The sequence below is a fragment of the Anguilla rostrata genome, chromosome 3, assembly GCF_018555375.3.
Source record: "Anguilla rostrata isolate EN2019 chromosome 3, ASM1855537v3, whole genome shotgun sequence".
NCBI classification, from domain to species: Eukaryota; Metazoa; Chordata; class Actinopteri; order Anguilliformes; family Anguillidae; genus Anguilla; species Anguilla rostrata.
Genome location: NC_057935.1, coordinates 747,568 through 774,938, shown reverse-complemented (window position 1 = coordinate 774,938; position 27,371 = coordinate 747,568). Strand labels below are relative to the sequence as shown.

The 27,371-nt window shown below is 47.3% G+C and overlaps 1 long non-coding RNA gene across 1 annotated transcript in view; it reads right to left on the bottom strand.

Moving 5' to 3' along the window:
* Positions 1-9,264: 9,264 nt before the first annotated feature.
* LOC135249749 (uncharacterized) overlaps positions 9,265-27,371 on the bottom strand; it is a 48,165-nt gene continuing 30,058 nt past the window's right edge. The window contains exons 2-4 of the long non-coding RNA XR_010328765.1: positions 22,711-22,828; positions 16,136-16,205; positions 9,265-10,231 (exon numbers count right to left, since the gene is read on the bottom strand). This is a non-coding gene — a long non-coding RNA (uncharacterized LOC135249749). The remainder of the gene's footprint in view (positions 10,232-16,135; positions 16,206-22,710; positions 22,829-27,371) is intronic.

Sequence of the window (27,371 nt, the reverse complement as noted above, 5' to 3'; positions counted from 1 at the left end):
CTGGAGTGCTCGCTGTAGCACAGAGACCCCTGGATGAAGGAAGAGGGAGAATAACGGTTTGGATTCTGACAGAGGGATGAGAAAGGAGATGGGAATCAGCCTGGAGGTTCTTGGGAAAGTTTGGCACCTCAGTTAAAAAGAAGAGTTGACTACTCAAATGAACTGATGGAATCAATTGACTTGAATCATTTCAGTAAGGAATTATCTATTAGAGTTTTCACTGTTCTTCAACATTTAAGTTAAACTCCTTTTCTGCTCTTTTCTAACTCAGTTTTTTATTTGAGCATATTCAGATAATTTTGTAAAACTGCAATTAGGTTTTACACTGGAGTAAAGGCCTTACAAATCAGTGAGTCATCTGATCTGTTCAGTTTCAAGAGCTGGTTTGATGGAGTCAAATTGATTGATAAATCCAAGATGTTCATCCTGAATTGTGGTTTTATGTTCTTTCACACTAACATATGCTCACAAGGTTTTAAATACATAGACACACACACACACACACACACAGAGCCATACACACCGATACACACGCACACACCAAAACCCACACGCACACACACAAATGCTAATATTATTCCCTGTTTAGCTGTGTCCCTAGTGTACCATGGACCCCAGCTGTGTGCGTAGATCAACAAGAGGCCCTGGTGCATTGTGGGACATCTGGGGAGAAACAGAACGCAGTCGCCACATTTCCTGTGCATGGATAATCCCACGGGAGCCCAGAGAGAGCACACATTTAATTCTGTCTGCGAAGTCCCCTCTGGCCATCGTCAGTTACTAAGAAAACATACTTATTTCTGTGATTACCATGCATTAACAATGTACTCCACAACCAGGAAATAAGTACCGTGACCTCACATTTGCATGAACACAGATGTGGTGTTGAATCTAATGAATTTAGCTAATTTGACATTATTGAAGCTCGGCTTTGTTTAGTCTGAACATTAATGGGAGGAACTCGGATGCAGTTTAGCCCTAAATTCAGCTTTCATTCTTGACTGATTATGTTCCAAAAAATGGTTTTAAATAGTTTGAGACTTTGCCTAATCTGGGTGCAGTAAGTGCTTTCCAGAACAGAAATTATATCCGGAACTAAGCAGAGGTATAAATCTAACCCAGAAAGGCGCAGTTTTCTGTGCACTGTGGAGTATGAATCAGGGCTGTGTCATTGATTAAGAACATGATTAAGCTGACAGCTGAGTGATTGATATGCGGCTGATGTGCTTAATTCAGGCACTGCAATCACACGTCTGCTCCCAGCCACTGATACGCTGCTGATTAATATTTAAAGGAGACATTTTTCATATTTATGGCTGTTGTTTACAACTATCCCTCGATGAATACACAAGACTTTGGCTCAAGGTATTGAGGGGCTACATTTGCATACATATTGTGTGTGTGTACATGAATGTAGACATGCTTAAATGTACACACACATACACACAGACACATATTTCCTCTCTAATTTTCTCTTTCTTTCAAACACTATTATTCAGGTATAAGCACACTGTTTATCTGCGCTTGTATTGTTGCCCATGGGAGTTTGCAGGAGTCCTAAGGGCAGTGAGCAAAGTCTGAGGGGGGAATCTGCACATCCGTGGGGTAGTGCCAGTCTGAGGGGGGAATCTGCACATCCGTGGGGTAGTGCCAGTCTGAGAGGGGAATCTGCACATCCGTGGGGTAGTGCCAGTCTGAGGGGGGAATCTGCACATCCGTGGGGTAGTGCCAGTCTGAGAGGGGAATCTGCACATCCGTGGGTAGTGCCAGTTGAGGGGGAATCTGCACATCCGTGGGGTAGTGCCAGTCTGAATGAATGTGAGTGCTTAAATCTGCACACCGTGGGTAGTGCCAGTCTGAGAGGGGAATCTGCCAATCCGTGGGTTAGTGCCATCGAGGGGAATCTGCACATGTGGTAGTGCCAGTCTGAGGGGGGAATCTGCACATCCGTGGGTAGTGCAGTCTGAGGGGGAATCTGCACATCCGTGGGGTAGTGCCAGTCTGAGGGGGGAATCTGCACATGCGTGGGGTAGTGCCAGTCTGAGGGGGGAATCTGCACATGCGTGGGGTAGTGCCAGTCTGAGAGGGGAATCTGCACATGCGTGGGGTAGTGCCAGTCTGAGACGATGGGGTAATCTGCCACATCGTGGGGTAGTGCCAGTCTGAGAGGGGAATCTGCACATCGTGGGTAGTGCCAGTCTGAGGAGGGAATCTGCACATCCGTGGGGTAGTGCCAGTCTGAGAGGGAATCTGCACATCCGTGGGGTAGTGCCATCTGAGCGGGAATCTGCACATCCGTGGGGTAGTGCCAGTCTGAGGGGGAATCTGCATCCGTGGGGTAGTGCCAGTCTGAGGGGGAATCTGCACATCGTGGGTAGTGCCAGTCTTGAGGGGGAATCTGACATCGTGTATGCAGTCTGTTTGTGGGGTAGTGCCAGTCTGAGGGGGGAATCTGCACATCCGTGGGGTAGTGCCAGTCTGAGAGGGGAATCTGCACATCTGTGGGGCACCATTATAAAAATTGGTGTAAATGTGTTCCAGGAGAGGACCCTCAATCTCACCTCTCAGATGGTGGCTGTCAGGCCAGGCTGAACTCCACCCAAACTAATGGTGCCACGCCCTTCCCCCTCCCAGCTCCACCTCCCTCCCCCCACACTGTCCCATGCTGCTCAGCTGTGCAGAGCATTCTGGGAGCTGGATTCAAACTGCACATCTGTCTGTCTGAATCTGTCTCTTTGTCTGTCTACCTATCTATATATCTGTCTTTGTCTATCTGCCATTTTGTTTGCTAGTAGACTGAATGACATGTTATCTAATGGGAAGAGTAGAAGAGAGAGACAGACAAAGATAAAGGGTAAGAAAAAAGGAGCGAGGGAGAGAGAGACTGATGGAGAGGAAAAAGGGGTGACAGGAGGCGAGAAAGAGAGAGTGATGAAATTAAACGAGTGAAACTAATGAGAGCTGCTCTAAATGTGTCACCTCTCGTCTCTCGCTCTTTCGCTCTCTCGCTCTCTCCCTGGGGGGGTCTGGCAGGCTGGAGCCCCTCTCCACCCCTCTCCTGCCCAGCCTCAGGCTGCACATCTGGGGTCGCTTCTGTGAGCCCTGGGGCTGGGCCTGGGGGGGTGGACAGCCGGGCCGGAGCAAGCCAGTCAATAAAGAGGGGATATCAATAGAAGGAAACACACAGACTGGAGAAAGGGTGCTGCTGGCATTCTCCCTTCTCATCTCCAGGTTATGGGGAGTGCTGCTGGGTTCCATGACGACGGGAGACTTGGGGGGGGGAGAGGAGGGGATGATTTCGAACAATGTACCCTTTGATTATTCCTATATAATGTAATGTAATTCTGCACTATGCTGCTTGCTTTCGGCATAGTGTTATCTAATTGTGAGAGTAGCTGTCACTCAGGGGAGGGGGGGAAGGGGGGGGGGGGGAATAGTTGGTAGCCACTACCTGGACCAAGTGCCAAGATCTGTCAATCACTCGACTCTACAGGGCAGAGACGTGTCTCCGACTGACGGATGTCAGACACGTCTAATCAATGCCAGATTGATACGGACATGGTCTAGCGTATCTGGGAAGAGCTTAGTAAATCTCTCCAAATAATTGATTTTTACAAAAGATGTGTCTTCAGAGGTCCAGATACTTAAGTCTCCCAAGAAAAGATGCATTTAACTGTCAGTCCTTTGTCCTGACAAATGGCAATGAGAAGACTTTTTAAAGTATGAACTATAAATTTGAGTAAGAAATTGAATCGATTAGCCAGTCTCATTCAGCTTATCCCTTTCACAGCCTCGTGGAATTTAAAAATATTAATCAGCCTGACATTCAGCTCAATCAGTCAATATTAGTGAGAATGTAAATATAGAATGTATTAAATACACATTCATTAAAATAATTAAAATCATTCATTTTATTTGCCTATCATGTCAACAGAGATTCATCCCTTTCCTTTATGTTAAATTTAACTTTTAACTCATAACGCTTTTTGAAAAGCATTTAGATGATACAAAACACAGACATGATTAAATCTTTCTGCGCGAGGGTTTTCTCCTCATGTTCCTCGCAAAGGTTTGTGGCTGTTTATTGAATTACGCTATATTCTTACACACAGATGAATGCTCATAGAAAGATTTTGAGTGTTTGTTTAATACTAAGCATCTGGAATGTGGAATGTAAGATGTTTGTGATGTGTGGGTGTTCTGTGCAGGAGCCGGATCAGGCAGGGCTGATGGACAGGAGGTACTGGAGGGAACAGACAGTTCAGGATTATTTAATACCTACAAGGCGGTGGGATAATGACCTAATGCGTTTACTGATTACTGTAACGACTGCCACAGATATCAGGGTAATTTGGCAATTAAAAATGCTAATGCTAATAACTAAGCCGTGATAATGATGGACAAGCAGAATTCTAATTAGTATTCAAGGGTTATTATCATTATTATTCATTTTTATTTTTTGCTGATGTGAAATATAGCCAATTAGTTTGCATTAATGCAAATGAACAAGGATTGGAACATTTTTTTAAATTAAAAGTACCAACTATGGTACTGCTCGGTGGCTCATCCTGTTAAGGCTGTGTTCCAGTGTGTGGATGGGCCCCATGGTCTGGTATCTGTTAAGGCTCTGTTCCAGTGTGTGGATGGGCCCCATGGTCTGGTATCTGTTAAGGCTCTGTTCCAGTGTGTGGATGGGCCCCATGGTCTGGTATCTGTTAAGGCTCTGTTCCAGTGTGTGGATGGGCCCCATGGTCTGGTATCTGTTACGGCTCTGTTCCAGTGTGTGGATGGGCCCCATGGTCTGGTATCTGTTAAGGCTCTGTTCCAGTGTGTGATGGGCCCCATGGTCTGGTATCTGTTAAGGCTCTGCTCCTGTGTGTGGATGGGCCCCATGGTCTGGTATCTGTTAAGGCTCTGTTCCAGTGTGTGGATGGGCCCCATGGTCTGATATCTGTTAAGGCTCTGTTCAAGTGTGTGATGGGCCCCATGGTCTGATATCTGTTAAGGCTCTGTTCCAGTGTGTGATGGGCCCCATGATCTGGTATCTGTTAAGGCTCTGTTCCAGTGTATGATGGGCCCCATGGTCTGGTATCTGTTAACGCTCTGTTCCAGTGTGTGATGGGCCCCATGGTCTGGTATCTGTTAAGGCTCTGTCCCAGTGTGTGGATGGGCCACAGTCTGGCCAGCACTAGTGATGTACTGGAGATGCATTAGAGATGTGCTAGAAATGCACAGTAGATGTGCCAGAGGTGCACTAGAGATGCACTAGAGGTGCACTAGAAATGCACTAGAGGTGCACCAGAGGTGCATTTCTCTCCAGTCCACAGTAGGACTCATGGAATCATCCCTGTCTTCCAAGATGGAATGTGACTTGCAGCCATGATGAAAAATCACAGATATTTTTATTTGTGGCTTGAAGGATCCAAGAGCCAAGAACACAGGAATTCTCCCTTTGGGTTTTATTGATTTGTTGAAGTCATTTAACATTGTCAGCCGTGAAGCCTTTTAGAACTCCCTTGTGAGACTCGGACATCTCGCCCATTTGCGAGCGCCGTTCTCCACATCCGGCTTATTCACCTGCAGGCGCGGGAGTGGGGGTGGTGGGGTGGGGGGGGGGGGGGGGGGGGGGGGGCTATGTGAACCCATCCAGGCTGCGGTCATGCCGAATTTCTCCATTTACCAAAATCCCCACAATGAGATGAACTGAAGAGTAACGCCTGCAAGGCTCTTTACAACAAAAACAAATTCAGTATCTGCTGTCTCTATGGTAACAATGACAGCACAATAAAGGGACAGATGCATGTGTAGACAGATGGGTAAACCCAGCAGAGACAGTGGGGTTATATTTGAACATGAATATTCAGTAATAATCCAGGACATCATACTGCTTTTATCACCCCCCCAACCACACTCAGATCTGTGTGATTTTGCTCTTTATGGAGTAGATAAAAAGCACAACGACCATAACAAACAAGAGCAAAAAATATAAAATAAAAAAGACAGTGAGGTTTGGGGCAGAAAGCCATCCAAAAAAATGACTGTGTCCTGTAGCGAGAGATAGATGGAGTGACAATCAACCATGCCATCGCCATGGTGTGCTTCTACACCGCGGAAATAAAGGGCGGGGCGGGTTAGGGTCGATGTTTTATTTTTTATTAAATTGAAACGTTGCAGTGTACACCGAAGATGTGAGTTTTTGCATGTTTGTTGTAAAGAGTCAGTGACTCCACCTTCCTGACTGGGAAGTTCCCTCATTGGAGGATGAGGGCAGGGAAGAGGTGGGGTCAAAGGGAGAGGCTGCTGGGAACTCAAAGACATAAACAGGGAAGTGACATTAAATGTGTAGGTAGGCAAATCTGGTTGATGATTTTGACTAGTAAACTTTGGGCTGAAACTTGGAGGTGAGTAAATCTTGGTGAATTAAGGGACCTTGCTGTTTTGGCAAAGCTGCCAGAACCCTTAATGGACTGTAGTTCTGCTTCTATTAGAAGCTGCTTAATGTGCTCAGTCCAACCTTTGAACCTGTTTACCAGGATGAAAACAGGCTGTCTTTGTGCAAAATGAAGACGAATGTTCTGAAGAAAAGACCTGGATTTTATGTGTATAAATGAAAAGCCGTCCGTGGCGGTGTGATCTTCCTCACAGCTCGAGTACTAAACGCCTTCATTCCTCCTTTCATCCGCTTCTGCACTTCAGCTGAACGAGAATTTCCATTCATCCTCAAAGGCACCAAGCACTCCGAGCCAACAATGTGTCCTCCCTCTCTTTCTTTCTTCAGCACCTTCACCTTCTCCTTTCTCACTTTCACCCAACTCATCCCTCGTTTTCACTCCTTCGCTCCTGTTCCATGGCCGCTCTTTCTCAAAGTGGGGTGAGAGGACAATCAGGAGACAATCAGACGACGACGACAGAGAAGGGAGATCCGATCCTGCCGTTGGCGTACTGATGTACAGCCCTGGTGTGCAGGGACGGGCTCCCCTCGCTGGGTCAGCCTCTGTGTGCAGGGACCGGCTCCCCTCGCTGGGTCAGCCTCTGTGTGCAGGGACGGGCTCCCCTCGCTGGGTCAGCCTCTGTGTGCAGGGACCGGCTCCCCTCGCTGGGTCAGCCTCTGTGTGCAGGGACCGGCTCCCCTCGCTGGGTCAGCCTCTGTGTGCAGGGGGTTAGGGTTAGGGTTAGGGTTAGGGTTAGGGTTAGGGTTAGGGTTTTAGGAATATTACAATGGCTCCCCCCATCACAGTACATAGACTGCGTGGTTGGTCGGGGGAGACCAAGGGCATGCACGGGCCTACGCCTGTCGAGCACAACTCTCAATCGTGGCTATAATCCGGGATGAAGGTTTGCTAATTTAACGGGAGTATGTTCTGGTGAGCAAAAGAGGAGTCTTTCACAGCGAGATTGCGCTGCTACTTTCTGTTGTCCCTGGACAACATACTCGACCAGTCCACATCCATGCTACCATGTACACTATTTTATACTTTAACGAGAGGGTGATTATGGTGGGCACAATAGGAATCATGAGCCGCGAGATTGCGTCGGCCACGTTCCAGATGTCCAAATAGTTTCCCCAACGAACGCACGATAAGACACCCGACTGGACACTGCACTCCACCAGTCAACCTCTATGCTACCATATATATATATTTTTTTTTAAAAACTCAGTTAAATATTATGGTTTGATTAACCATTTAACGGGAGGATGAACATAGGGAGAGTAAAGAGAATGAGCAGCGAGATTGCGCTGGTCACGCTAGATGCCTGTCTGGGCATCATACTCACCCGTTCAACCTCCATGCTACAGTTTAAGTAGTTGGAGGGCGAGCGGGTGAAAATGTTTTTTCAATTAACTTTATGAAATAGATTTTCCAAATCGTTTATATTAATTTGCTAAATTACTGATAAATAGTTCATTAAATATCATGGTTTAATTATCCATTTAGCAGGAGGATGAACATGGACAGAGTAAACAGCGAATGATTACCGCGAGATTGCGCTGGTCATTCTTAATGCCTGAGTGGGCATTGTACTAACATGTTCAACTTCCGTACTACAATCTACGGAACTGGAGGGCGAGCGAGTAGGGGGTTTGTTCTATGTTAACATTTCAAAACGATTTTGTTAACATTAAATTATTGGTTTGCTATATTATTTGTAAGTTTATTGTTTATAAAAAACTAGGGTTAGGGTTAGAGCTAGGGTTGGGGTTAGGATTAAGGTTAGGGTTAGGATTAGGGTTAGGGTTAGAGTTAGGGTTAGGGTTAGGGCTAGGGCTAGGGCTAGGGCTAGGGCTAGGGCTAGGGCTAGGGCTAGGGTTAGGGTTAGGGTTAGGGTTAGGGTTAGGGTTAGGGCTATGGCTAGGGTTGGGGCTAGGGTTGGGGTTGGGGCTAGGGTTAGGGTTAGGGCCAGGGCTAGGGCTAGCGTTAGGGTTCGGGTTCGGGTTCGGGTTCGGGTTCGGATTCGGGTTAGGGTTAGGGTTAGGGTTAGGGTTAGAGCTAGGGTTAGTTTTAGGGTTAGGGTTAGGGATAGATCTAGGGTTAGGGTTAGGGTTAGGGGAAGGGATAGAGCTAGGTTTAGGGTTAGGGTTAGGGATAGAGCTAGGGTTAGGGTTAGGGTTAGGGTTAGGGGTAGGAGCTAGAGCTAGGGTTAGGGTTAGGGTTAGAGCTAGGGTTAGGGTTAGGGTTAGGGTTAGGGGAAGGGATAGAGCTAGGGTTAGGGATAGAGTTAGGGTTAGGGTTAGTGCTAGGGCTAGGGTTAGGGTTAGGGTTAGGGTTAGGGCTAGGGCTAGGGCTAGGGTTAGGGCTTGGGTTAGGGTTAGGGTTAGGGCTAGGGCTAGGGTTAGAGCTAGGGTTAGGGTTAGGGGAAGGGATAGAGCTAGGGTTAGGGTTAGGGATAGAGCTAGGGTTAGTGCTTGGGCTAGGGTTAGGGTTAGGGTTTGGGTTAGGGGAAGGGCTAGAGCTAGGGTTAGGGCTAGGGCTAGGGTTAGGGTTAGGGTTAGGGTTAGGGTTAGGGATAGGGATAGATCTAAGGTTTGGTTAGGGTTAGGAGAAGGGATAGAGCTAGGTTTAGGGTTAGGGTTAGGGATAGAGCTAGGGTTAGGGTTAGGGCTAGAGCTAGGTTTGGGGTTAGGATTAAGGTTAGGATTAGGGTTAGTGCTGGGGCTAGGGTTAGGGCTCGGGCTCGGGCTCGGGCTCGGGCTCGGGCTCGGGCTCGGGCTCGGGCTCGGGCTCGGGCTCGGGCTCGGGCTCGGGTTCGGGTTCGGGTTCGGGTTCGGGTTCGGGTTCGGGTTAGGGTTAGGGTTAGGGTTAGGGTTAGGGTTAGGGCTAGGGCTAGGGCTAGGGTTAGGGCTAGGGCTAGGGTTAGGGTTAGGGTTAGGGTTAGGGTTAGGGTTAGGGTTAGGGTTAGGGCTAGGGTTAGGGTTAGGGTTAGGGTTAGGGTTAGGGTGCGGTCATGCCGAATTTCTCCATTTACCAAAATCCCTACAATGAGATGACCTGAAGAGTAACGCCTGCAAGGCTCTTTACAACAAAAACAAATTCAGTATCTGCTGTCTCTATGGTAACAATGACAGCACAATAAAGGGACAGAGATCCGATCCTGCCGTTGGCGTACTGATGTACAGCCCTGGTGTGCAGGGATCAGCTCCCCTCGCTGGGTCAGCCCCGGCTCCCCTCGCTGGGTCAGCCTCGGGGTGCAGGGACCGGCTCCCCTCGTTGGGTCAACCCTGGCTCCCCTCGCTGGGTCAGCCCTGGTGTGCAGGGACCAGCTCCCCTCGCTGGGTCAGCCCCGGCTCCCCTCCCTGGCTCCAGGCAAACACGTGGATTTGAGCCCTGAATAAAGATGGCTGCCTGGGATACCACGTCCACTTATATTAGCTCTGATCGTTTCCTTTACTGGCGGCGATTGAAAGGACGGATGGGGATCTGAGCATGCTCACTCCAGCCAGGAAAAAAGAAAACAGTAGAAAGTTCCAATCAGCAGATGGATGGGCCTGTGCCACTGTGTAATGGGCCAGCCGGTCTGCAGCAGGTACCTGCAAGCCACCAGACATTCCCACTAATATAACCCAGATGGTCAGCTCCACATTAATAACACTGTCTCTGCTATTGTTTAAGCTCTAATTGGTCAGATACGCGGGCTCTTCATGGGTATTCATGAGGGGTGTGATGGAGAACAGAATGTCCGTAAAGCATCGCTGTAGACCGCACCTGAACCTCCAGGTGACAGCAGGAACCATCTGGAAAAAGTGCAGAAGCACAGATGAGTTTTACAGGGAGCGGGAAAAGGGGCTTTTGGGCAAAGACAGCAATGGTGGTGCAGTAAAATGGCTAATGGGTCTGTGCGTATAACTCAGGTTGATGGTTCAGCATCCAGATGGAGCACTGCCACTTCGCAGTATAATTAACCTGAACAACCTGCCTCAGAAAATATCCTACCTCAGAAAATATCCTGCTTTAGAAAATATCCTACCTCAGAAAATATCCTGCTTTAGAAAATATCCTGCTTCAGAAAATATCCTGCCTCAGAAAATATCCTGCTTCAGAAAATATCCTGCTTCAGAAACGGACAGTAAGCTGTGCAAGGCAGAGTGTTGGCTAAACGCAGATCACAACATCCTGAAAACCTTCATAACCTGCAGTTATGTGTGTCACAGTGTCAGCAGGGAGGGGAGGTTCATAGTGTGTGTTCCACACTGAGTTAAGGATGCACCAATGAAACGATCCCAGTGATGTAATAGGATATGGGTTGAAATGACACCTGTACACACACACACACACACACACACACACACACACACTGCACACTCATGCTCATTCACTCACTCACTCACACACACACTCACTCACACACTCACTTGTGCACACACACACTCACTCGCACACACACACACATGCAGACACTGATCCACAGTGTTAAAGCCCCACTCTGCCGTCTGCTCAATATGAAGTTACCCCCGCTCCCTCATTAAAGCCCCACTCTGCCGTCTGCTCAATATGAAGTTACCCCCCTTACCCCCACTCCCTTATTAAAGCCCCACTCTGCAGTCTGCTGGACGTGAAGTTACCCCCCTTACCCCCGCTCCCTTATTAATGCCCCACTCTGCAGTCTGCTGGACGTGAAGTTACCCCCCTTACCCCCGCTCCCTCATTAAAGCCCCACTCTGCAGTCTGCTCGATGTGAAGTTACCCCCGCTCCCTTATTAAAGCCCCACTCTGCAGTCTGCTCGATGTGAAGTTACCCCCCTTACCCCCGCTCCCTTATTAAAGCCCCGCTCTGCAGTGTGCGCTCTCCTGGTTTTGGGGTGCTCGGGCAGGTAGTCTGAGCTGCAGACACACAGCGGACCGATGCGGGTGTTGCGCTACATTATTAATGCAACACTCCACGAAACTAGAGCTACAACGGGAGGAAAGCCCAGCAATCAGGGCTTCTAAAGGCTTCTGCGAACGCGCTCGCTCAGACTGCTGATCGAGCTCCTCAGATGGATAATTACACGGCCTGTTACTGAACACAGATGCGTTTCCCTTTGTGAGGCTGAGGAAAGACGCTTAGGGTAATAACCTGCCATCCTGACAGCACTCTCTGTCTGTGCCGGAAACCCCAGACACTGCCAGTGGTGTTTTTCCTTTTAAACTGAAACTCATCGCATGGAAAATTACGAATAATTATTTTAAACCTTAATTTAAAAAGTGTCTTCTTTGTCTTCAGTTTTCTGAAACCTTGAGGTAAAACAAGCTCCACATGGAATAGATGCCGCTTGGCTCTGTTTACTAATTAATGCTTTTTGAAATTAGCTCTTCATAGTAAATACCAATATTGACTTAAATTATCTGGGTATTTTGTGGTTCAGAAACCCTGCAGGAAATTTCTTCCTTCAGTATTTCCTGCGATTGTTCCATGTGCTTATTTGTCTGACTGTTTGCCTGCTTATTAACATATTTCCCAGAAGTCTACAAATAGTCCATATATGGGTTTGCTCCTTCTGGCCTGTGCGATAAACTCCAAACTCAGCACATCTACCCTGTTCACTCCATGTTCTCTCTGCAGCTGAAAATCACAGAGCCATTGCCCACATGCCTAATGCAAACCTGACTGTGCATTTGTTCCCATTCTTGCAGGAGAATAATAATAATAATAATAATGATAACCTTGTTGCATCCTACAAACAGCATTATGGGTAATAATGCTGTCAGTCTTCTCAAAAGCAGCTGACTCCACTGTTTCATATCATGAGAGAGAATACGTTGCACTTTCTGATTTTATTATGTGGGAAATCCTCTGGGATTTTTTTTTACTACAGGAAAACAAAACAACCATACGTAAGTGTTTATCATTTCCACAGCCCAGAAACAGTTTTTGTCTGTTCACGCAAGCACGCACACACGCACACGCACGCACACACTCACAGACTCACATGCACACACACACTCACACGCGCACACACACACACACACTCACAATCACACACACACTCACATGCACACACACACACTCACAATCACACACACACTCACATGCACACACACACACGCACACACACACACGCACACGCACACGCACGCACGCACACACACACAGACTCACATGCACACACACACTCACATGCGCACACACACACACACACACTCACACGCACACACACACACACTCACAATCACACACACACTCACATGCACACACACGCACACTCACACTCACACGCACACACACACACAATCTCATCATCATTACTGGAACATGTAGTTCACTTCCTTTGGGCAGGCGCGCGCTTCCTTAAATAAAAGGGGAATGGAATTCTCCCAACGGCCTCGGAAGTCACGGCGACCTTGCTGAATATTTTACCCTCATTTAAAATCGAAATCCATCCCGATCGGACAGGGAGGTTTCTCATTAAATGTGTGATAGCCAAATTGGAATATGTATCTTGGTATTCTTTCCTTCTCCCCTCTGCACTCCCGGTCCCGTCACCGTTGTCTCGGGGGCTGTCAGTGCGTCCCCATCCCACCTGCTGGCCTGCAGACATTCTGTAACACTCTCTGCACTGAGATCCACCTCAGCTGCCCAGGAGGAACATTCGTCTTTTACCTCTCGCTCGCGTCCCCCCATCTTCTCCGGGCTGAAATCCAATCTAAACACGCTCCTCCAGTTATTTCTTTGTTTCATAAAAGGCAGAGATTTGTGCGAGGCTGCTCCTCCTTTGTCAGGGCTTGTGGAGCAGAAATAGGGCCTGTGGCAAACGCTGTTGCCTATTAAAGAACAAGAGCGCTTATCAACCTACAGACCCACAATAGTTTCAGGACAAACTGCTTACATCTTACTGGAGAGAGAGAGAAAAAAAACAAAACAAGACGAGACAGAGAGAGCTTGCATTGTGCGGCGGCTGTCTCTTCTCTTTCCATCACTTCTGCACTGTTGAGCGCGCAAATTAGATCAGGGACAGAAGTGTCACAGAAAAACACAAAACAAGATGTTCTTCTTTTGTTCTGAATGCCTCTTCGGTTAGTAATGCCTGGGACTGACAAATGAGTCCGTTTGAAAATATATGACAATTCTAATCGTCAACTGAGAAAGCTAATTAGAGTGGTGACGGGGCAGAATTCCTGGCTGATGCATTCTGGGATTGTGGGAGACCCTCAGGTGGGTGGGAATCTCCAGATTGAATGCCTCTTTCTGAAGGCTACAGGAGAGCTTCAGAACTACAGAGAGGTTCATGGGAATCCTTGCTGCTGTGCGGCCCTGTGGTTTAAAGCACTCTGAGTTACAGTACTATGCAGGAACTGGCATGAGATGTAAGAGTCTCTTAAAGACTGCCAATGTCTTCAGTGTGTGATTGGCAGTAGATCTCACCCACTGTTCACTGCTTTATGCAGGCAAGCACAGCATTGGTCTACTAGTGAAATGGGTTTTAATAATTACATGCTAAAAGGGGTGCATCAAACAGGCTCCATTCACACTGATGTGTTCCACAGGTGCAGTGTTCAGGCACTTTGTGAATGGGAAAAATTCTAAAAAGTCTAGAAAATTCAGGTGCACTGGACCCAATGTGGAGAAAGATGGATAAAAGGTTTGTAGAGCTCTTCATAATCACATCTGCTGTAAGAGAGGAACTAAAATAGATCAAATCTGTCAACGTACAATAGAGCAGGTGAGTCTGAAAATCGGGATGAAGAGATGAAGCTCAGGCTTTTAGGCTCCTTGGGAGGTTGTGTCTAATCAGGCTGAGATTAAGTCTTATCTGAAGTCTTAAGACTTAGACAAAGTCTTAAATCTGAGAAGTCTTAAGCCTGACATGAAGTCTTAAGCCTTGGACAAAGTCTTAAATCTTTTTAGCAGCTTTCTGGGCTTATGAAATCTTATGAAGTTTAACTTTGTTTGCAAATGTACATATAATTAGTTATTGGTCAATTGACTCTCAATCACTTTTGGGATTTACAGTGATATGGCAGATCAAAGAACATCAGAATCCTTGTGTTTGCCATGAAAAAAATCACCATTCATGACTGGCCTTTCTTCTTACTTCCCATAGCAAAATTGTCTCGTTCACATTACAGCACCATCAGTCCTTTCCTTACTTGGGAATCAAACCTGCAACCTTTTAGTTACACGGCTAGTTTGTTAACCATTACACTACGCTGCTGGGATAGTTTATTTTGATTGTTCTTCATCACCGTCATCACCATCATGTGCTCCACCACAATTCTGCTAAAACAAGGTGCAGTTCTGGTGAATTCCTTCCCACTCCCCCCACCCCCCTGTCCCACCCAGACACCCCCACCCTGGAGAAGCCTTAATACGATTAGCAGCAACTCCAGACTCATTAATAATCCAGGGAGATGGGCTGAAACAGATAAACCGCCGGGCCCTTACGACCCGCTGTTATAGGACTGGAGCTCTGCCGGCTGACGAGGCCATTCTTCAGCAATGTCACAAAAGGTTAAAGTAATGAGCTCTGAATTAGAGATTTCCAATGGGAATAATCAAGCACTTTAATTTCAGTTGAAATAATCCAAAGAGCTGGCTATCATTTCCTCATGCCCCACAGCTGAGGCCTAAAATTAATTGTCCTTTTACAGTGAGAAGTTCCTCTGGAGACCGAGCTGGGACAGGAGAGGGGAAATGGCTGATTGTGAGACTTTATAACGCGCTTTTCTGCAATACAGCGATTACTCTGATGAGCGATGAACCCTGCCTAATGGCTCCAGAACGCGCTCGCAGGGCGGAGATTACAGGGCAGGTAACAATAATATTGATTATACTCCTAATAGGAAGTGCAGGAGGTTTTAACGGGCCTGTGGAGGGGCAATCTGTCGGCTGAATGTGGCCATCAGGACTCTCACATAAGACCGTCTTAAACTTTTAAATCCCCACATTTGGATATATAGCCCACCATGATGCATTTTTCTCAGGTCCAAGTTAAAAGTTAAGTGTTCATAAATACGCAGGGTCAAGGTGTCCAGACGGGTGCATGTCTGGGTATGACAGCAGTCTGCAGTATTCAGAGGGTCAGAGCGATCCCAGCTCTCTCTGTCCCAGAGACGTGTTCCCCCCTGAAAGCGCATCACTGGGGTAAACCAGCGCCCTCTGTCCCCGCTGTGTAATTGGCCTCAGACATCATGTGCGCTGCTGCTAATGCCTTGTCACTCAATTAATATGCCAACTTGTTAAAATTCAAAAACAAACAAACCAGATTGCTAATGCTGACATTCCAATTCCCTGATGTCACAGACAACAAACGTGAGTCACAGACTGGCATCGAGGAGGACAGAGGGGAAAATAAAAAAAGGCTGAAAAAACAGGAACCGGGCAGATGTGCTGGATGACTAATAATGATAATGATAAAAATAATAATTCTCAATTATTATTCAGAGTGTGTTGAGGGCTGTTCACTCAAAAAGGCCAGTGCTGCTCTGGAGTTGGGTTCTGTGAGATCACTGCCTCTTAAAGGGCCAGCGCAACAGAACGCCCAGAGAAGAGAGACATCTCCACCATCCAGGGATCCAGGGGTGCAGTACCAATATTCTGGAGATACAGTGATAACACTGGGGATGCAGTGATGACACTGGGAATGCAATGATGATGCAGTGATTTGTAATGACATTATGAGCATGGAGATTCAGTGAAAGAGCAAACCTCATACTCATACCTGTCTGGAGTTGGATGATTTGGAGGAGGACCCCAATCCTCTGGGAGATGGCCAAATCAGAAGCTATCCTCTGTAAAAATAAGATTGTTACACAAATAAACCTGAAGCACTGGGGACCTGCACCCCCTTTAACAACATGCCATAAACAACCAGACATGCAAAACAAAACCCTCGGCCCAAAATCTGGGGAGTAGAACATTCCGGAAAGTAGAATGCTGGATAGTAAAGGTTCTACTGTAATCAGCTTCACCCAAATTCCTGACCATAGCGCCCCCTGTGGGCTAACCCATTAATCAGCTGCTGTCCCGTCAGAGATCCGTTCGTGATCAGTCACCAGCAGCTGAGGTATTCTCCATGGCTGATTGGAGGGGATAAGCAGCAGCTTAATCAAGGCTCCCGGGCCCAGAGGGATTCTCCTGCACTCTCCAGTTCCTGTCGCATTTCTCCCCTTCCTCTCTGCACTTCCTGCTCTACCGTTTGTGTGTTGTGGGTTTAAAGTATTCATAAGATATTTGCCTGAGTGTATGGCTTATTAAATCAATGTTGGAGTCCTATTGTGGTGTTCCCCCCTCATATGAACACTAGTGGTTGAGTCCAAATGTGGTGTTTCCCCCCATGTAATGTTAGTGGTTGAGTCCAAATGAGCTATTTCCCCACATATGAACACTAGTCGTTGAGTCCTAATGTAGACTGGCCTTAACACATGGTAGTGGTGTTAAGGAGTTCCTCACCCTTATTATTACCTTATCGCTGCCTTACCGAATTTCACCTGCAGAACCAGGTATGCCCTCCAGAGCATTTCCCATAATGCTCGTCTGTAAGGTGAAGGGGCTGGCCTTTGTGTTTTTTTCGATTGCACTGTAATGGAGTGAAGTCTGATTTCTGCCCTTGTTTTAACATTGTGTCCTCATGGCATACAGCTCTTCCTGAGCATTTACCCCAGATCCACTCTTTATGGCGGGAGAGTCTTGGCAGCGTGAGCGCAGTGGATATAAATGAGTATGGGTGTCTGCGGAGCTCTAATGGGCGCCAGCGCAGAGTTTAATGGCGTGGGACGTCTTCAGGGGGCCGCGGGGAGCACAGCCAGGCCCATAAAGAGCGGCTGCCGCAGTTTGAGGAATTACTCATTTCAGAATTAAAACTTTACTACTGCTGTGCAATTCTTTACAGCGTTCAAGAGAGGGTCAGGATATTAGAAAGCGAGGCACACAAACTATGCCCATAGTTCTCAACTTCACTGCTGGATTCCCATTAGTCACCTGGACTGTCCTTGAAATCTTTTCCCTGAGATTGATGGTGCTCACCTGTATGCAGGTATTGCAATGTTAATTTAACAACACATTTGGTCCTCTATTAATGACTGCTCGGATCTGCTCCTCTCTCTCCATCTCAGATCTCCTCCTCTCTCTCCTGCTCAGATCTCCTCCTCTCTCTCCTGCTCAGATCTCCTCCTCTCTCTCCTGCTCAGATCTGCTCCTCTCTCTCCATCTCAGATCTCCTCCTCTCTCTCCTGCTCAGATCCTCCTCTCTCTCCTGCTCTTCTCTCCTCCTCTCTCCTCCTCTCTCTCCTGCTCAGACCTGCTCCTCCCTCTCTCTCCTGCTCCTCTCCCCTGCTCAGACCTGCTCCTCCTCTCTCTCCTGCTCCTCTCCCCTGCTCAGACCTGCTCCTCCCTCTCTCTCCTGCTCCTCTCTCCTGCTCAGACCTGCTCCCCCCTCTCTCTCCTGCTCCTCTCCCCTGCTCAGACCTGCTCCTCCTCTCTCCTGTGAATTAGAGCCCCTCCTCACGTGGGTAACGGATGGCTCCCTGTTTGTGGTGGATTTCCCGGGTGGAAGGGGCTGGAGCCAGGCAGGGCCGGGCTGAGGCCGAATCCTGGCATCACTCTCCTTTAGCATGGGCCTCCAGAGTAATGCAGTATTGATTTGCTTTGCTAATATATTTCTTTCCTGCCTGTTCACAGAGATGAAGGATAATGGGAAACGACGGTAACTGGGACAGATCAGGGGAACTCAGGACAGCACCCCGTCTCCACCATGGAAACAAAAGTGAAATAAATGTGAAGTAAAACATATATGCTCACAGTATTAACGTTTCATATCAGTCTTTAGTTGTGGGTTAAACTGGTCTTTCATAACTGTGCTGTTCATTCAGGATTCATGTTTTTGTTACTGTGCACAGGTGAATGGCTTATCCTGTGTCAGTCCAAAGAAACTCCACCCAGAAACTCCACCCTGCAAGGAAAGTAGTTGATAAGGACAAAGAAATGTTGAAATGGATTATATACTGTAATCTTTTGATTTTATCTGTGATATTTGGTTGGGTGGGGAAATTCCAGTCACCGGAACAGGTAAATCAGCCTCCACCTACCCGTCCTCTGAGTTCACTTCATCCCTATAATGATATTTCATTTCCCGTTAAATCAGGGTTGGGGTCAGGGTTACAAAAAATATATTTCAGAGTTGAGGACAAGTTCATCTGTTGATTTTGGATGATCCTATTTTTTTTGCACTTTTGGGATGTAAAACAATAAAGTTACAAGATTATTCTGTGAAATAAATTCTTCCTTTTGAATGACTTCAAATGCATTCTTTTCAATTTATTTTATTGATTTTACGATATTGAAATTGTTTTCCACATCTTAACAGAGAAACCACATATTTTAAGCCTTGGAGCAAGTGAATATTTGTGCATCAGAAGAAATAATCCTGAAAATGTTCTGGACGGACGTGGTGATTTTTTTCCCCTGCGTGTCAGAAGAGTGTAGCCAGTGGTCGTAGCAGAAAAGGTCACGCAAATGTTAATAGGAAATAGATCTTTGTCTAAAAAAATGATGTGAAAATTGTTCAGAGATAGCTGCTGCAGCCGCCCGGTGAAGTGCTTGGGGAGCGGATACTGCTATCTCTCTGGCAGCTCATTAGCATCCCGCTTCCCCCTTTTTCATCCGTAATCTCGCAATTAATGAAACCTGAAAGATCTGTCATGCCTACATTGTTGTTATGAATTACGGAGATCAGATTGCATTAGTTTCCTGTGCGTAAAAAAAGATGTTTTATGTTCCCTGACAAGAAATGCTCCGCTCTGCGTGGCCACGCAGATCCGTGACCTGAAAAAAATGGGCAATATTCAGTAGATCACAATATATCATTTTGCATCACATTCATATCTAATTGGAGGCTGACATTAATTATTTCCTGTTTAGCTTTCGCTTGACTTGAACACAGTCAATTAGTGTTCACAAATAAACAAAAAGCACTAATTAACAGAATTTCCCAAAGAAGGCTAATTCACAAATTAGGGTTCCATGTGTGTATTACTGTGTGGAAGTATTTTTTCATTACATTTTGGGTCACAGAATGATTCTGTTTGGCAACTGCGTGAATAATATGACTAATATATATGTGAGTTTACTCTAATAATTACGAACATAATACAGAAATGTACAATAATTATTTATATGTGTATTTGCACTTTGAAAAGCTAAAGGCAGTACAAACATTTGGGTGTTTTCACAGAAATTCCTTCAGAGCCAAGTTCCTGAATGGGTCCAGTCCACTATGAAGAGCTGGCTGATCTGTTTGCTCAGAACTCAAGGTGGAGACAATGAACAGAGATGAAGAGCTCAGATACAATGAGGGGTGTTGAGCCTGTTTGAATTCACATTTCAGCTTTGTAGCACACCAAAGTGGGGGTGTGGTGGTGCTGGTGGGGGGATGTGGGGGGGGGCATGGGCAAAGGGTAACCATGAATCCCTCGCGGTCCATATGGAGCTGAACAAGCACCCGGGGGGGGCTGGGAATGGCTTATATAAAGAGGCTGTACAGAAGGACGGGGGAGTGGGGGGGGGGGGGGGGGCATTCACTCCCTGGGACTCATTCAGTTTCAGTGAAGACCAATAAAACAACAGAGAAGGAAATACAGTGAAAAGTATGGATGCACTTACTCCTATGTGGAGCATAATCACAAACAGACACACACTCACAGACCCACACACACACTCACGCAAGCACTCACCTGCACACACACACTCGCATGCACACTCACACACACACACTCAGAAACACACATACACACACACATAGATACATATGTAATACTAAATGAACTATAACAGTGTTGTCCAATCGTGTGCCATGGAGAGTATACAGGTTTTCATTCCAACCAATCACTGCACCTTCTGATTTCACTAATTGACACACCTTTAACCAGGGAGCAGGGAACTAATTAGTGGGATCAGCAGGTGCTGTGATTGGTTGGAATGAAAGCCTGCACACTCTTGGCCCTCCCGTGTTTCTTTCCCCTGCGATTGGCTTGTGTTCACTTATGTCCTCTGAAGACCCAGAGATTCATCCCTGCCCCTCTGTAGGGGACATGAGTCTCCGCTCTTAATCTCAAGAACAGTCATTTCTACTATTCTGAAACAATAAAAAATAAAATAAATAAAATAAATAACGCTTCTGCAAATTTTCATTGATGTCTTTTCATCCGAGATACTCATATTGACGCGTATATCATGCCAAAATTTTAAATGCTCTTGTTTTTCTGCAGCGTCCCAGAAGGATATGAAACTAAAGCACATTAAAGCGCATCAGACAAGCGGCACAAAGGACATTCATCTCCATTTGTTTACCATCGGTTACCCTGGCGATTTGAATGGAGATGTTTACCCCGGGAAGACTTCAGAGGCGAATCTAATATCCTGCACCCCCAGACTTCAGCCGATTATAAATGCCTTCTCTCAACGGTTAGAGTCACATTTTTCACTCCCACACACACCCTCATTTCTCACTCTGCTTCTCAGATGGACCGTCTGAAATATTGTGAAGACAATTAAACTGCCTGCGCGAAACTTCTAACTTTGCTCAGAGGTCACGAGAGGAATTCACACTAACCGTAGATTCGTTATTATTCCACAGATTATATTTGTTAGTATCTATTCTGTAACTGCGAATTTTAAAGAAATGGAATACACCAGTGGTCTCCAACCCTGGTCCTGGAGGGCTACAGGGTCTGCTGGTTTTTGTTTTCACCTTAAAATCAGCACCCAACTGAGACCCAAGACACCAGGTGAGTTGAGTTGAGTAATCAACTGCTCTAATTGCTTCATGAAGTGCAGAGTCACTATGAAAATCAGCAGACCCTGTAGCTCTCCAGGACCAGGGTTGGAGACCACTGGAATACACTGTAATATATAGAAATGAAATATATTATCGGGATATTGCAGTACTTCAGAAATTATTTACAAAAAATGACTGCCACTTCCAGGCATTTGATAGGTTAAGAACACATTCCCGTGAGATATATTTATCATTATATGTCCACATATTTACAGTGTATATTGCGATATATTCCATTTCCATACAGCAGGATCCCTTCTCATTGGCCTCGAACCCGCAGCTCCTGGTGTCTCATGCCCTTGCCCCACTTTGCTGACACGTCCCTGACTTTCTGCAACGCCTTAAAAACGTCTGAACCTCCGTTCTGAAGTCAGTCAGGCACTTCCCTTCATTTCTGCTTTCTGGGAAAGTGCGTGAGGTTCGAGCGGCCAGCTGAGGGCAGCATGTTTTACACGATTTACTCGACAGCTGGGATTGTTGAGCAGATTTCCATGGTGAGGAGCGGCCAAAGTTTGCCTTCCCCCGGAGAATCCCAGCTTCTCCTACTCAACTCAATGCCAAACTGAGTGGCATTTTGCCTAAATGTCTGCTATATTTAAATTATTTATTTCTTTAGTACATAATCGTATTCAGGGCACATATGTTGTGAATATTGTAAGTGTTATTTATTAATCTGGCGTGTTATTCACTGAGACAGCTCTGACTAAGCTCTTGCTCAAATGCGCACTGCTATTCTGAACACAAGACCCAGGTCTCAAATCTCCTGGTAACTGGCCCGGTCACCCTGGTAACCAGCCCTGTTCCTGCACAGTCGCCCTGGTAACCAGCCCTGTTCCTGCACAGTCGCCCTGGTAACCAGCCCTGTTCCTGCACAGTCGCCCTGGTTGCCAGCCCTGCTCTTGCACAGTTATCAGCACACTTGCCTACTATTGAGTATGCAAGTTGCATACAAGTTGTGTACAACTTGTACGGTATACTTGATAGTAAGCAAGTGTGCTGATTTGGACACGGCCCAGGAGAATGTTATTCAGGGGTCAGAAAAATATGGCTAGAGTTTGACAGGAAGTCCACGTCCGCATCGATTAGCATCAAGCCCACCATTTTAAAACAGCACCTGCGGCTCAAATTAACACAAGACACAGAAGCAAAAGGATGGACTCCTCAGTGAGGGAGAGGGGCGAGGTGGTGACCCTGTGGAATAATGGGAGGGTGTGTGGGGGGGGCACGGAACCACGACCTTCATTAGCCACTGTCAGCTGGCTGTGTCACGCAGAACAAAGCTGAGTGGTTGATAGTGCCCCCGCCCCAGCTGGACACGCAGGAAGACAAATTACCCCCGCGGAGAGATAAGGCTGTTATTAGAGTCCTCTGGAACTCCAGCAAATGAGGAAAAAGGACCCTATTGAAAACAGACCTGACAAGAGGGGGAAAAATTCCCATTTCATGCGACGGCGCAACAATACCGTGACACTGTGCTGCGGGAGGTTGGGTTTGGGAGCACGTGAACGTGGCCGCTGTCCCGTGCTGAGGTGGAGAGGAGCCTGAGCGAGCTGCTCATCGGATCAGCGCCGGGAGGAAGTCCTGTGAGAAAAGAACAGGAACTGTGAGCTGTGCTGAAAGGGGGAAAGTGACGCAGTCTGCATAAAGTTTTTTTTTTTTTTATTCGGTCTGATATTTCCTGATAAGAATCTGAAACACTGGGCTGTGAGTCCAGCCTGTCGAGCTCATCGGCACTGAGGGAACAGTCGGGTTCTGAAAGGATTGTTTGAAAAGTGCAGATCTGGCGAAAAAACCCACAACTTCTTTCAGTCTCCCCAGCTGACCCTCCCTCCCCACCTGCAGATGGGGTTTGCCCTCTGGTGCGGTAGGGCAGGACAGGGTGGGGAAGGGGGCGAGGGGCAGGGCAGGGCAGGGGTGGAGGGTGGCGGGGGGGAGCAGAACAGAGAGGACTCCCATCAGATGCTGGCACCACAATTGGGCTAAGGGTCCTGGGCTTTATCTAATGAGTGTGCAGGTGAATGATTGATCTGTGTATGTGTGTGTGTGTGTGTGCGTGTGTGTGTGCATGCCTATGTGTGTGTATGTGTGTGTGTGTGTGTGTGCATGCCTATGTGTGTGTGCGTGTGTGTGTATGTGTGTGTGTGTGTGTGTGTGTGCATGCCTATGTGTGTGTGTGTGTGTGCATGCCTGTGTGTGTGTGCGTGTGTGTGTGTGTGTGTGTGGCTTTACCAGTGTAGAAATGGAGAGTGCTTTAGTTTTTATTGTGCTGAAGCTGTAAGGAGGCTCCTGTATGAAATCTGAATCTTGGCTTTAACGTCCCTCCTCGGCTGCAAATATTATTAAAGCACCAGGACGCCTCACGTTGGCAGCATTCACAGATTTCACACAGTCCTTCCAAAGCCTTCATCCTGGACAACAAAAACTCAGAATCCAGGAGCCTCTGTTCAGCAGGGTGTCACACAACTGTGCGTGCTGCATGTTTTCAGTGTATTAAAAGCACATTCCCTGCACAACAGAAATCACATCAGCGCCTAATGAAACGTGGCACAATAATCGGGAGGTTCGTATTTTCAGTCAGGGCGGACCAAGGCAGCGGGTTTGGAGAGATTCTCCGTGGGAACGGGAGCGGGAACGATTTGCATTTGAATGGAGCGCTGACAGCTCTCCAGCGCCGATGCTCATAGCATTTCATTGTTGCTTCGCGTTTGTTCGCAGTGCTTCAGGGTGAACTGTAGCTCGGATATTTGACTGTTGCGAGCGTTAGCACAATGAGGGGCAATGGTGAGGTGAGCGAGGTAACGCTGTGGGGGCACGGACGAGCTTGGGCGTGGGGTTGCTTTGTGGGGGTAACCGTTATCAGTGCGTTATTAAATATGGACCTGAATGGCTGCAGAATAATGTTTTGATATCATTTTCCCATTGCACTGGTGGTCTTTATAGTAATACAGGTTAGACCTTGTTGCTTTTTCCTCATATAATCCACTGTTTTGTCCCAGGTGGAGATGTCAGGAACTTAAAGGCACAGAAGGTGTATTTTAGAATAAAAAATGGGACATAAATCAAACTTACTGAGTGTCTGTAGTTAATCTTTAGCGCAAAATATTTTCCTTAATACTTCAATGCTTGTGCTGACTAGAAGTAGGGGGGCTCTTTAAATTGCATTGTTGCAGTATAGTTGAATATATTTTAAACAAGAAATAAATGTAGACATTATACATTTTGCCAGTCACTTGAGTTGAAATACAAATATGATCAGTACAGAGGCAAAGCAGCCAATTTGCCACGACCGCCCCACTACTAATATACAGTACATTTAACTGTATATCTAAAATCAATGGAAAACAACACATGCATGCGTGTGCACACACATACACACACACACACACACACACACACACACGTATTGCTGCAGGAAATAGCTGTGCTGTTCCACTTGTGTACTTTTAAGTTTCTTCCAGCTCTCTCCCCCCTTTCATTTTTTCAAATCAAGGGGCAACCTTTGAAAAGGAAACATGTAAGAACAGAACTATGAATTAAAAATGGATGAACATGACCTCAGGGGTAAACATAACAGAAATCAATGATTTCAAGGATTCAGAATTGGTTCTGAATAGAATCTCTGAAACGGTGCACATTAAAGACTGTAAAAAATAAAAAATAAAACTGTATTAATTCCATTTGCAGTTCTAGCCATCACTGCAACCATCACTGAAACATTACTACAACATCACTGAAACATCACTGCAACATTACTGCAACATCACTGTGATCATCATGCAGTCATCACTGCGACCATCATGCAGTCATCACTGCGACCATCATGCAGTCATCACTGTGATCATCATGCAGTCATCACTGCGACCATCATGCAGTCATCACTGCGACCATCATGCAGTCATCACTGCGACCATCATGCAGTCATCACTGCGATCATCATGCAGTCATCACTGCGACCATCATGCAGTCATCACTGCGATCATTATGCAGTCATCCCTCAGCCGTGGCAGAGCAGTGAGAAGGCCCACACGCACACTGCTGTTCTTCAGGAGCATCTCATTATTCCCGCACAGCGAGCGCAGTAGCGCAGTAGCGCAGTAGCACAGCGAGCGCAGTAGTGCAGTAGCACAGTAGCGCAGTAGCGCAGTAGCACAGCGAGCGCAGTAGTGCAGTAGCGCAGTAGCGCAGTAGCACAGCGAGCGCAGTAGCGCAGTAGCCCTTTAGCATTTTTACTGAGCCACTCTCAGGTTGTGTGACTCACAGAGATTTTCCCTCAGACGCTGACGCACCCGACGTTGGCTCAGCTCAAATGTCACATGGGATTTGGGATGCCGTTGACTTGGAGGAGTTTGTGTCAATGCACAGTACGTTCCAGGACGAAACGTTCTCCCTCACAGTCCAGACTCCAGGCTCCATCTTACTGCCCTACCTTTTCAACAGCCAGTGATTTCATTTAATCTTCTTCTACAACATCAATCAGCCTGTTATAAGTGTTTGCCTAAAGGAGCAGGTTACTGAACACTCTGATACTGTAACTATTAGAGAACACTCAGGAGATGCGTGAGCAGAGAAAACTAACCTCCCAGAAACATTAAGCCATGTGGCATTAGACATATAACTATATACTCTAATTAAGAAGGGCCTCGGTGTCTGGGATGAAATATAGCTGTAGTGAATTTGGATTGGCAATACACTAATGAATAAACTCAAAATCATAAGTAAAATATTCAATTTAACCACCATTAAATTTTACGGGTAAGATATTCTGTGGTCCTCAGTAAGAGCCACTTAGCAGCAGTGTAGCAGAGTGCTTCAGGAGGTAAGAAGCAGACGAAGGAGACCAGGAGGGACTTAAACGCATAAAATCAGGAAGACCTGTGTGGCACGGGGAGAACCACAGATGGTGAGCAGGAAGGTAGAGTACATCTGCGGCACGGAGAGACACCTGACGCATGTCTCCTGGCTACTGCAGGGAGCGACGGTATCTCACCTGGCCGCAGGTGTAGCCTGAGCTCTGGAACAGGACGGGCAATGGAACACTAAAGCCCCAGCATCTGTCCACATCTGTCCTCATCTGTCCTCATCTGTCCTCATCTGTCCTCATCTGTCCTCACAGCTTAACATGGAGAGTAAAGAACAGGGCCTTTGGCTCATAATGAAGGCGTTACAGACACCATGGGCAGGTCTGCAGGCTGCTGCTGCACAGTCCCTCCCGTGGGTGTTGGGTTGGGGGGGGAGGGGGTGTGGGGGGGGGGAGGTCAGTAGCAGCACTTGGGGCTTTAGGAAGAGCACCCTGATCCTACAGTCCCATCATCCTCAGCACTCTACTGATGAGAAACAGAAGAACCACAGCAGGAAGCCAGCTGCTCTCCATGACAACGCGACTAATTGTCCTTACTGTCCCTACGAAGAACTGGGGGATAGTGGGGTGGTGGGGGGTTAGGGTTAGTGGAGACAAAGATTATGTGTCAGAGTCAATAAGAGCACCGATGCTCTCTTTGGTATTGGGTGGAGGGTGGAGGGGGGTAAGGCTGGCTCTCTCTCTCTGGTGGAGGGGGGTAAGGCTGGCTCTCTCTCTCTGGTGGGGTAAACGCTCCTCTTGGGGGTAAGGCTGGCTCTCTTCTCTCTGGTAGAGAGGTAAGGCTGTCTCTCTGGTGGGGGGATAAGGCTGGCTTCTCGGTGGAGGTGCTGGCTCTCTCAGTGGAGGAGAGCGAGCAGTGGCGTGGATTTGGTGCTGGATGGAACGCGCTCAGTAGGCTCTCCCGCTGGCACGGCGCTGACGTAGGGGAACCTCGACCCCAGATGGCTCCGCCCCCCTCCGTCAGCCTGTCCATCTGTCCCAGGCGGGATCCTCGCACGGGAGCGGGGGATTGGCGGTCTGTCCCGCGGAATGGCCGCAAGCACCCCCCCCCCACTGGGGGCTATCATCGCTGGGGGGGGGGGGGGGGTCAAAGGTTACAGAGGAGCAGCGGCCTCATTTATGCAGAGACCCGCCACACTACCGCACACCTGCCCAACACACTGCTGCTTGTGCTTAGAGGTGCTCAGGGACTTTACATCGCAGCGCACTGCTGCTTGTGCTTAGAGGTGCTCAGGGACTTTACATCGCAGCGCACTGAGCTGTTTT